The following is a 12,693-nucleotide window of genomic DNA, read 5'->3' on the forward strand; positions in this document are numbered from 1 at the left end:
CCGGCCAGCACAGAAGGGATGGAAAAGTCGAAGTCGGTCACCTCCAAAGCCTTAGCTTGCCAGTCATTTCACAAACTCTAATAAGTGCTTCGTTCTGTGTTGGAAACGCAGGAGAAATCAGATGCCCGTTAGACTAAGTAATTGTGGAATAATTGCCGTGAGCTGTCTCCTGTAAAAAAACAAGGTTGGTAAACCCAGAAGATCCACAAACACAAACAGGAGAATGCTAGAGCTTTTTTTTAGAGCTTCCACCAGGATTAATTTGAAATTGAATCTAAGCCAATCTTGGTATCTTTTGTTTCTCCTCTCTCTCTTTCTGTTCTCCCCCCACCACCCCCCTTTTGGCAAATTATCTCTTTGCTCTGTCTTCCTGGGAGCCTCACCTTGGCCCACTCCTTCCTCTCTCAGGGAAAGGCGGGGTTTCAGCTACTCCTGCCAACTTGATGGAGGTTTTCAAGGTAAAGTAAGGATCCAGAGGAGCCCCCTTGGGGTGCAGTCAGGCCTATGGAAAGGGGGTACCGGGTTTGAGAACGGTCAGAGGTTGGTTTCTCACTGGAGGCTGTGTTGGGGATAGCCAAGGGGGTCCTGACAAATAATAGTAAATAATAATAATAATTGCTAATGCAGCCACGTCCTCAGAGCAGGCCTCTCCTGCCACCCTTGTTAAAGTAGACATTCAGTCACTGTATCCCACCACTTAATTTTGGTTCTCTGCAAATCCCTTATGACTTTTGGACATGTTTCTAATTGTTTATTGTCTTTCTCCCCTTCTTCTAGAGTGTGAACTCCATAAGAGCAGAGACCTTGTCTGTCTTGTTCACTGTTGTATCTTCAGCGCCTTCCGCAGTGTCTGGCACGTGGTGGGCACTCAGTGTACCGTGTGCGTCAGGCATTGTGCTAAGCCTTTGCGTACATTGTCTCATCTAATCCTTACAACCACCCTATGCGATGGGCACTTCTGTTATGCTTGTTTTAGAGATGAGGAAACTGAGGTACGAAGTGATTAAATAAGTTACTTAAGCTGCAGGGCCTGGGAGTGGTCGAGCTAGAGCTGGGATCTGACCTGACAGCAGAGCCTGGGTACCCAAGCACTCGACAGGGGTTATTGGTGGCAGGAGGGCCATTTGGTGCCAGTTGTGACTGCAAAGCTTACTGTAGCCCAAAGGATGGCACACTTGTCTGTGTACCTGTCCGCCCACCTCCTGAAAGGCTGTGGAGTTTCTGTCAGCTGTGTTGCAACTCACAGGTAAAGGGCCGTGGGGGTGACTCATGCTGGCTGGGCTCAGGTGGAGGCTGGGATTCCAGGCAGCGTGTCTGTGCTCGCTGGGCTCTTTAAAATGGGTCCTTTCCCTCTACCTCTGGATCTTGCGTCTTTAATCACCCGCACCCATCTGCAGAGATCAGCAGAGGCCCAAATCATGGGGCAGAGGGTTTCTATGTCTCCACACATGGAAGGCTCCAGAAGGCACCCTGGATGAGATGGAGGGACTAGTGGTCTGGGATAGGTAGGCAGGGTACCATGAGCCAGTTTATAAGGTCACCAGACCCCTCCAGCAGGAGCTAAGCCTCCCAATATGGAGGTACTGGCTGTTGTAGGCCTTCGTTGAAAGCCTCAGAGACGCCAAGGTTTTAGACACTACCCAGGCTTTGCTCCCGCTCTTGCCCCGCTCCTTCTCCTCTGTAGCATTGGCGTGGCCAGGGCTTGGCTGGGCTGCCGTCTCTTCCCCTTCTCAGATTGGCCCAGTTCTTGGTTTCTTGGCAGAGGAGATTGAAAACAGAGACTATCCAATCATATGTGACATAATAATTATTTTCACAATAATATAAATAATGATGGCTGCTATTTATTTCATGTTTGTAATTTGCAAACACAGTGCTAAGAGTTACCTGTGTCATCTGATAGTATTGCTCTGAGACTGGCAGACCTGGGTTGAAATCCCAGCCCAACCACTTACTGGCTGTGTGATGTTGGGCAAGTGACTTCTTAAGCTTTCTGAGCCTGTTTCCTCACCTGTAAATGGTTATAAAAATAGTATCCCCCTCATAGGCTTATTGTGAGAGTTAAATGAGATGATGTATGTGAAGTGCCTTGTGCAGCGCCTGGCACAGAGCACTCAGTAATTGTTAGGAAAGCTTTTTTTCCCTCATTTAATTCTCATTTAAACCCAGTGAGGAAGCTGTTACCTCACTTCACAGGCAGAGAGACTGAGACTCAGAGGGGTTAAATGATTTGGCAAAAGGCAAAAGCTAATTAAGTGAAAGAGTTGAGATTTGAACCCACATCTTTCTGCCTCCACTCTTGTAGAACTAGACTAAGTTAGGAATTATCCTGGGTTCAAGTTCTGCCCAGCCACTGGCCGCTTGCCAGCCGTGTGACTGGGTAAATCTCTTTTCTCAGAGCCTTGGTTTCCCTCTCTATAAGACAAGATTAGTGAATCACTGTAAGGGCAGAGGTACATATTGTCACCTAGGTTTTCTTTTCTAGATTACTTCTGGAAAAGAAATATTCCACCTCCAGACATCGTGATCTGCCCCCCTGGAGGATGGCACAGTCCTTCATTCCTCCCTCTGCTTTCCAGGGTCATGACTGCCCGTGAGCCACTGTTCCAAAGGAGTGTGACATTCTTGGCATGTTGGGAAGGAGTAAAGGTTAGGACCATGAGTTAAGTGAGTGCTGAGAGCCAGGGCTGCTTTGTACATCTGTGAAGGTTGTGCACTGCACAGTCACAGGGCTGTTTACAGCAGGAGACCTGCACTATTGGGCACGATGGTCCTGCTAACAGCCCTTCCTTTTCTAACACATTAAAACTTCACGGTTGGGCTTCCCTGGTGGCGCAGTGGTTGAGAATCCGCCTGCCAATGCAGGGGACGCGGGTTCGAGCCCTGGTCTGGGAAGATCCCACATGCCGTGGAGCAACTAAGCCCATGCGCCAAAGCTACTGAGCCTGCGCTCTAGAGCCCACAAGCCACAACTGCTGAAGCCTGCACGCCTAGAGCCCAGACCGCACAAGAGAAGCCACTGCAATGAGAAGCCCACGCACCGCTACGAAGAGTAGTCGCTGCTCGCCACAACTAGAGAAAAGCCCGCACGCAGCAACGAAGACCCAACGCAGCCAAAAATAAATAAATAAATAAATTTATAAAAAAGAAAAAACACTTCATGATCATCCCAAACTTAATGAAAATTTGTTGGCCTATATAAAAATATAGAAAGGACAAATACCCAAATGTCAACAGTGCTTCTCTGTGGGTGCCGAAATGACAGGATTTTAATTGTTTCCCTATCTCCCCTCTCCCACCAAATTTTCTGCATTGATGGTGCTTTTGTAATTAGAAATTCTAAACAAAGCCCCAGTGTAAATGTCATTAAACCAAAATAAATGCCCTTTGACTAAATGGTCATCATGTCCCTATTCTTCCTGGAGTAAAGATGGAGATAAAGATAGTAAAAATTCAGTCCTTGCCCAGAGCTTCCCTGTGAGGTCCATGGATAGAGATTGGGGGGCTGTCCAACCTGCAGGCTCTAGGCAGTGAGCTCAGGAATCAGATCAGATCTTAATTAGAATTGTTATCATTTACTGAGCACTTACTCTATGATACTGTCTTTAGATGCTTTATCTCACTCCTCCCTGCATTATGGGATCGCATAATTCATCCCAGACAGAGATTGGCAAACTCCTGGAGACTGGCCAGGTTACTGAAGGAGTAACTCTGGAGTCAACTGCCCGAGACCTTGGACAAGCAACTTCACCTCCTCATTACCCACGTTTCCTCCTCAGTGAAATGATCACTGTGAGGGTTAAAGGAGATAACCCAGTGTCCTTAGTACGTGCCAGGCACAGTCCAGGAGCTTTATTGCATATCATGTAATTCTCTTGAGTCCTATGAAGTAGTTGTCATAATTATCCCCATCTTACAGAAGAGGAACAGAATCAGGTGAGGTAACTCATCTAAGGTCACTTGGCTATCTACTTAGTAACAGAGATAGGATCAAAGCAACCTCTACCTGACCCCAAAGCCATGGAAACAGTCAGCCTCCTGAGTTCCTTTTTGGAACAAAGCCTAGCATGGATGGATGGATGGATGGACGGATGGAAGGAAGGAAGGAAAGAGGGAAGGAGGGAAGAAAGATAGGTTGGTTGATAACACTTGCAAGATGGGAAGGATTTGTTAGCTTCTGGACTGCAGAAACTCTACAAGGAAAAATAAATCTCACATGGCACCTGTCCCAGGTCTCAACAAGTGTTCAATAAATATTTGTTGGATAAATGAAAAATTAGTGAATGTGTATAATTTACACAAGATCATTGACATTCTGGGCAAATCAGCTGTGTGGCCTTCTACCACCACCCCACAGGGAAGACCTCCAAAGTTTGAATCCCTGCCCTCCCTTTTATTAGCATATACCTTTGGGCCAGTGACTCAATTCTGTAAATTTCAGTGTCCCCATCATCCCTCAGTGGGGTTGACCTGAGGATTAAATAAGATCTCAATGTAGAGCCAATGGCAAGGAGTAGGTAGCTGGTATTATAGGTGAGCACCCAGCTTAGGAAGGGGTCCCCAGCCACCACCTATTTCTAGCCTCAGTACACAGCTTAGTTCACAGCACTCAGCACTCAACCTCCCTTAGAAACAGCCCCTTCTATGTGTAGAGCTCTTTTCCGTTTACAAAGTGTTTTCCTATGCTTTATCTCCTCTGATAAGGCCACAGAGAGGTGGGGGCAGAATGTATTACTGGCCCCATTTGATACATAAACTGAGGTTCAGAGAAAGCACCCCTATTTAAGCAAAGGAGTTTGGATTGGAACCTCAAATTTGGGATAAAGCGTTACTGTAGACACCATTATGGATCCTGTGGGTCCCGTAAGTACCATCCTGGATGTTCACCTAAAGGTCTGTTTCATCCTAAGATTCTTCTCTACCCTGTCCCTGGACTTAAGTGGAGGGATAGGCCACACACCAGACATAGAGAATATAGCCCTGATTTGAAGGCATGGAAGGACCTGGAAGTTGTGCTCATGAAGAGTCAGGACAAGGAGTGGGCAGCCTCCAGGCCCTTTTACACTCTGTACTTTAGATTTTTATCACAGTTCTGCCAATAACATGACCTACATTCCTTCTAGAGGAATGGAAGGACATGAGGAATCATGGGGTCTAAAGTCATCCTGAAAGCTCCCCTTAAAAAAACCAAGAGAAAGTCTGAAAACCCTGGAAACAAGCAAACAAGTAGGGTTTGTTTGTTTTTTCCACTTATCAAGTTGATAAAGGTGAAAGAAAAGATGCTGAACCCTGGTGTTGGCAAGGGTGAGAGAAAACAGGCTCTCTCCTTGCTAGAGTGAGTGTGAATCAGTCCAGACTTCGGCTTCAGATTTTAGCCCATCCTTTGATCTAACAGTTTCACTCATAGGAATTTAGCCTAAGCAAATAATCTGTGTGCAAAGAGTTATCTGCAAGGATATGCATCAGAGCATTGTTACAATCCTGAAAAATCAGAATTAATATAAATACCCTTCAGCAGAGACTCAGTGAAGTAAATTAAGATACTTGAATTGTAGTTGGATACTGAGTCATGGTTCAAAAGGATGCTACAGAAGGCCCCTTAGCACCATGGAAATTACTTCCTACACTTACAGCACAATTGTTAGCATTTTTGAGTCTTTGCTGTGTGCAAGGCACCGGGCTCAGTTGTTTAATCTCATTTAATCCTCAAGACAACGCTGTGAAGTAAGTACTATTATCCTTATTTTACAGATGAGGAAAGTGAGGCCTAGGAGTGAAGTGACTTACCCAAGGTCATTTCCAGGGAGTCTCTGAGCTGGTCTTGAACCTGGGTCTGATTCCCTACTTTAAGTCTTTCACTTACTCTACCTTTAGTAAATTAATCCATTCCTATTTTTAAAATCCATTTACATGAATAGAGAAAGAAGAGGAAAGTTACACACCAGAGAGTATCATGGGTGATAGGCTCAGGGGTGATTTATAGCTTATTCTTTTTGCTTATCTGTCGACATTATTTCTTCCGTTAATAGAGAAAAAAAAGAAACTATTTACAGTTATTAAAGAGTAATAAATCAAAGAAGGCTTATCCCTGAGCTGAGAAGGAAGAAGCGGCCAGAGTGCTGTCTGGAGATTCTTTCTCTGTTGCCAGGAACCAGACAGAACAGGAGGCAGCTAGAGAGAGGAGTGCCAGGAAGAATGTAGCCTCAATCGTGGAAGGAGAAGACCCACTGGAAAGAACAGAACCCAGCTGGCTCAGCCCCTGAGGTCCACTCTTTCCAGGGACCTGGCCTCGGGCTCTAGTAGCCCACATGCTACTGTGGGCCATCATCAGCCTGCATCGGAAAAGGGCCATTAAACAAGATACTGCCCACTTCCAAATAAGAGAGTTTCGCTGAGAAACACCTGTTAATCCCTACCACCCTGGCAACAAGGCTAAAAATGTATTTCCCCCTCTCTTTCATCTATCTGAAGGGGTCAAACTGGGGACTTGGGGATTCAGATGAGGATTTCCTTGAGGAACTACAGAGGAAAAATGTCCAAGGCCTGGCTTGGACAGAGGGGGTCCTGGTACCCCAGTGCTGAATGGAAGAAGTTAGTGTCTGGGGCCTTCCTAGGTTAGAGTGAGGTGGGGTCGGGTGGGGCGGATGGGACGGGTGTGGCCTGCTTCAGGCTCAGGGAGGTTCAAATAGGCACAATTAACCCATAAGGTCCCTTCCTTTTCCTTAAGGGTTTTCCTTCCAAGGCTGCCTCTGGTGTTTGTTTAGATCTGATCTCACTGGAGGGGGATGTGGTAGGAGGGGAAGGGATTTGCTAAGGCGTTCTGAGCTCAGTACCTTCTGGGGAAGGCAGAGGCCATGTGGTCAGAGGTTAAGTGCTTGACCTTGGACCTTGGACATTCAGGGGAGGGTTTTTCTGAATCCACGGCTGGCCTGCCCAGAAGAATTTTAAGTCCCTCAGTTTGCGGTAAGGTGGTCAAGCAGTGGGGAAGGGAAAGGGGAATGATTTAGAAACTGTGGCCTAGAGGGGCCTAAGAGCCATATCCTACACCAGGATCAGGCCCCTCGGGCTCTTCCCTTGGGAAGGCGGTTACTCACAGGTCACCAACCATTCACCGCCCCTCACTTGCCCCAACTCACCTTTCAGCCGGTGTTCTGGACGGGCTGCCCACGCTGCCTGGGCACGTGCCATGCTGTGGCCAGCTTTCCCTCCCAGACTAGGCTCATTTATTTGGCTCCATCACCCCCACCGCCCTTGCATTCCCTGATTGCTCTGGAACCTCCTCCACTTCTTGACCCAGCTGTGTTCACACATTATTCATTTTTTTAATACTTATTAAAAAAAGGTATTCTTGGGCTTCCCTGGTGGCGCAGTGGTTGAGAATCTGCCTGCCAATGCAGGGGACACGGGTTCGAGCTCTGGTCTGGGAAGATCCCACATGGCGCGGAGCAACTGGGCCCGTGAGCCACAATTACTGAGCCTGCGCGTCTGGAGCCTGTGCTCCGCAACAAGAGAGGCCGCGATAGTGAGGGGCCCGTGCACCGCGATAAAGAGTGGCCCCCGCTCGCCGCAACTGGAGAAAGCCCGTGTGCCACAACGAAGACCCAACGCAGACAAAAATAAACAAATTAATTAACTAATTTAAAAGCCTTAAAAAAAAAAAAAGGTATTCTTTAATGAGTAGCTCTCATTCTTTTAATACTTAACGATGTGCCAGACTGTGCTCAGCACGTTACCCACCCTGTTCCACTCAATCCTCACAAACGCCCAAAGGTTTAGGTACAGCCATCACCTCTGTCTTACAGGTGTGGAAACAGGCTTAGAGGCGAAGGAACCTCATCATGTCACGCGGCCCTAGAGTGACCAAGCTGGGAACTGAACTCAGGCTGTTTGGCTCAAAAGGTCAATTTCCGAACCACCACTTTCTGTTGCCTGAACAAGCAGTCATTCAGTCAATTTAGTGAGGACCTGCTCTGGTCAAGCATGTGTACCACAGGCTGCGGAGAGAAACGAATACTGTCTCTTTCTGCCCACAAGGAAGCCTGGTGGGTGAACCTTCATCAAATCCCTCTACTGGGGAAAACCTTCCCTCGTTTCTCTATCTACAACTGGAGTTTTGCTAAATCTTTTTTGCTATCGAATTTCACGGATTCATGTGTGTTGGAGGATTCCGCGAGAGTTCTCTAATCTCACCCTCCAGGTGATGCAGGAGTCTGTACTGCAGAGCACCTGCCCCAGCACACACACACACACACACGCACACGCATGCACACACGCACAGACGGTAGAGCACATCTAGTTGAGAGCTTAGATTCTGGAGATGAACTACTTGAGTTCAAATCTTGACTCCACCATTTACTGCCTGTGTGACCTTGGGCAAGTCTTTGATCTCTTTGATCCTCAGTTTCCTCATCTTTAAAGTCACTCCTACCTTGTAGGTTTTTTTTTTTTTTTGGTTGCCTTGGGTCTTCGTTGCTGTGCGCAGGCTTTCTCTAGTTGCAGCAAGCAGCGGCTACTCTTGGTTGCGGTACGCGGCGGCTTCTCTTTCTGTGGAGCACGGGCACTAGGCGCACAGGCTTCAGTAGTTGTGGCACGTGGACTCAGTAGTTGTGGCTCACGGGTTCTAGAGCGCAGGTTCAGTAGTTGTGGCGCATGGGCTTAGTTGCTCCGCGGCATGTGGGATCTTCCCGGACCAGGGCTCGAACCCGTGTCCCCTGCACTGGCAGGTGAATTCTTAACCACTGCGCCACGAGGGAAGTCCCTGTAGGGCTTTAAATGAGGTAACACATGCCAAACATTTACACCACTCTTGTACACTAAGTCCTGATAAAGTGAGCTATTGTTGCTATCATTAGGGATGGGCCTATCTGGCCTCCCCAGTGAAACAGTGAGTTCCTCTCTTGCCTCTTCCTTTGCTCCTGCCACTCAGCCCAGGGCAGGTGTGCCTGGTGATGGAAGTTAGTCACCAGGTTCCCCAGCCTCACAGGGGATGTGAGCATAAGTGTTCCCCTCTGCCCAGGAGCCTTTGAAATCTGAGTCACGGCTTGACAGCTCTCCCTAAAGAGAGACTTCCTTCAGCCTCAACCTACTCCCCCTTCACAATAAACTCAGTCATTCGTACCCTCCGAGGTCATGTGCAGATACCTACAGTTTTACCCATTGATGGGCCCTAGGGAAATCTCCGTGGAGATAAGAGTCTTGATAGGCAGATGACAGTGACTTGACTCTCTCGCCAGTGGCTTTGGCTGTTTGTACATATTTCCAAACTACTAGTGGCCTCTGGATTGATGAGGCAATAGAGGGTCACAGTATTTCATATGGACTAAGTGGCATCTCAGACACAGCCCTGTCTGGATGGGACAAGCTCGGGAGCTTATGTTTCACTCTCTTCCACTCACCAGTCCCTGGGGGTTCCCTGAAGCCTATGAGGTGGCTTGGGGTGTTGAAAGTTAAAGCTCTCAATTTAAAGACTTATTGTGCATTAGATAGTTTAGTGTTCATGATGACAAGCTCCAGGTCTCTAGAGCCCTAGACCCAGGTTCAAAACCTGGCTCAGCTTTTTGTTAGCTGGGACCCTGAGCTTCATAACTTGTGTCTCGGAGTCTGTTTCCTCATCTGTAAAATGGGAATAATAATAGTATTTACTTCATAGGGTGGTTATGAGGATTAAATGCATGTGAAGCATTTAATATAGTGCCCAGCACATAGTTGTTATCAGTACTATTGTCTTGCAGTGGGGGAGACAGTGCTGGACCCAGAGTCAAGAGACTGGGGTTTGAATTCCAACTCTGCTGCTCATTGGCTGTGTTGACCTTAGGCAAGTTAACTCCCTTCTCTGAGCCACAGTTTCTTCAACTGTGAAATGAAAGTTTTGGGTTTGAAGGTCACTGGGGTTCTTTCTAGCTGTGTAAGATCTGTGAACTGTGACTTCGAAGGTACAAAAAAAAAAAAAAAGAAAAAAAAAGAAAGGAAAAAAGAATTAGTACCAGATGCCTTTATCTGCCAAGACTACATTTCACAAATCCCAGGACCTTGACACCATCTTCAAAAGCCACCCCATCCAGCAGCCTCTAGGCTGAAGCTTCTCAACCCAAGGAACTGTTAAAAAGACCCCAAGATGCTTTCTAGAGCCACAGCCAGGACTCCGTGTAGAAAGCAAAGCAAGCGTCACAATGAAATAGCCAGCCCCCAACATCCTACCCTGGGATTTTACCCTTCTGTGCCTTGAGCAAGCATCACCCTTCACTCTACCAGAATGGATTCGTTTATGACAAGGGAAGGATGTTTCCTCTGGAGCCTGGGAATGTTCTGATCTGTCATAAAACAGGCCCTGCCAGGGAACTAGAACGCTTTCTTTTTGGTCTAGTGACCTCTGACCCTACCCCCCTTCTTGGCCCCCCAAGCAGTCTGAGCCACCCCCTGCAGGAGACAGATGCTGGGAATGGAGGAGGCGTTCAGCATCCCTAAGAACAAGAGTCCCTCCCCAGTGAGTCTCCGTTAGTGCAGAGTCCCACTGGGTTATTCTTATGCTCTGTTTGAACCCGCAGGGGGATGAGATGTGTGGGATTTGCAGAAAATGAAAAGCAATTGGTTTCAACTCGTTCTACCAGTTTTTACCCTCTATAGTAAAACATCACTTAACCATTTTAACGTAACAAATTTCCCTCTACAGAGGCAGTGGGCTTAAGAGGAATTTATTGGTGGTAACTAACAAACAGAGGTATCTTTTATGAAGCCCTGAGTACCCAACAGCGTACCAGACATCTTATACCCATTATCTTACTTAAAAAAAAATATTGGCTTCCCTGTGGGGAAAAAATATGATTTTAATTTTTCAGGTGAGAAAACTGAGGTCCAGAGAAGTAAAGTGATTTGCTTAGAGTAAGTGGTGGTGCTGGGACTTGTGTTATTGCAGAACATCTGCTGCAGCCATGACTTCAGTGTTCAAACTTAAGTGAAGCTTTCTTGGTGAAGTCTGCCCAGGCAGAGATCTGCTCACCTTTTATGAAATCTCAGACTCTGTTTTCTGGAAGACCCACCTGATCATCTCTTAGTCCTTTGACAGCTCAGGCCTCCTCTGTCTGTGGGAAAGAGGCTGGTCTGATCACTGTCATGTCCAATGGCCAGTAACCATGGACCTTTTCCTCCTGTCCAGCAAATGCAGGGTCCAGATGCAGCCAGTTTTGAAGATAAAGTTTCTGTAAGAATTCTGCAGTGTGGATGTCCTTTCCAGGCTCCAGTCTAGCCCTGAGCCAGTTCCTTCTCTAGCTGGAAGTTTCTTTCCTCTTCCTACTTCTGTGTAACTGCTAGGCCCAGCTCAAGCCCACTTCCTTTGCTCCTTTCCCTATGCCTTCCTGAGGAAGTAGCTCCCTCTTCTTCACAGCCTTGAGCTCTACCCTGCTCTGGCTCAACCTTCCTGGGCAGTTTGCTCTGTAACTCTCCTGGACCCAAACTGCTTCTGAGTCCTCTCAAGTCATGTCAGGGAATCCTACAGATGCATTCTGGGAGACCCAAGAATGCCAAAGATGCTCCAGGCAGAAAAGGTTCTGGGATCGAAATACTTGGGAAAAGCTTCATACCAGATGCTCTTATTAGAAATTAACAACGTACAGCTATCAAGTCAAGTCTCTGAAAATTTCTGCAGTTAGGAATCCTGTTTTGTTTGTTTTTTCAACCCAAGGTTTCGCAAACTGAGATGACCATGAAATCATCTCCCCCTGCCCCCATCTCCACCACATACCTATAAAACCCATAGAACCAGTGATCCATTGTGGAACACACTTAGAGAAATGCTACCCCCAGCCCACCACCAAAGTAGAAAATTGACCTTCATATTTCTCTGGGCTAGTCTAACATGCAAAATAATCTAAGGTAATGTCTGCTCAGTAGGGTCTTTGAGAAATACATACTAAATGGGGATGAAGATTCTGTTAACAAGATTTGATGAGGATGCTACTTTCAGAAAAAAATCAGGGATTTTCCAGAATTTGGGAAGAGGAGGAGTAGAATTTGAAACAACCAGCAGACAGGGTTTACAACACTTATTCACTTCCTATTCCAATGACCAGAGCCAGGGATGGAATGTACTGGAGAATAATCAAAGTCCAGAGCCCAGAATCAGATAAATACTTTTTGGGTGAATGAATGAATGATCAAATAATTGGTCTCCTGGCCTCCAGACTCTTCCTACTCCATTTTATGCTTCCTGCTGTGTATATATCGTCTCAAAACCCAGATCTCATCAGTCCACTTTTCTGTCCAGGAATCCTGTGTGGCAACCTGCTTCCTTCAGGATCAAGTCCACATGCCTTGACCTGGCATTTAAAACCCTGCAAAATAAAACTCCAACCTACCTTTTCATCCTTCTTTCTTACTACTCCCCATTGAGTACCCCTTATTCTAGTCACAGCACCTCCCCCAAAACACATTATGTTTGTCTTTCTCCCTTCCTGCCTTTTCTCAGGCTATTCTTTTTGCCTCAGATTCCCTCCCCTGCCCCCACTGATACTTATTCAATCCTAGCAACGAGGCTCAGTTCAGAACCCGCCACCCATGTTAAATGAAAGCCAGACACTAAAAGAGGACATTATAAATGATTCCATTTATACGAAGATCAAAAATAAGCAAAACTAATCTATTGTGGAAAACAACAATCAGAGCTGTGGTTGCCTTTGAGGAGTAGGATTGATTGGAAGG

The sequence above is a fragment of the Eubalaena glacialis genome, chromosome 3, assembly GCF_028564815.1.
Source record: "Eubalaena glacialis isolate mEubGla1 chromosome 3, mEubGla1.1.hap2.+ XY, whole genome shotgun sequence".
Taxonomy (NCBI): Eukaryota; Metazoa; Chordata; class Mammalia; order Artiodactyla; family Balaenidae; genus Eubalaena; species Eubalaena glacialis.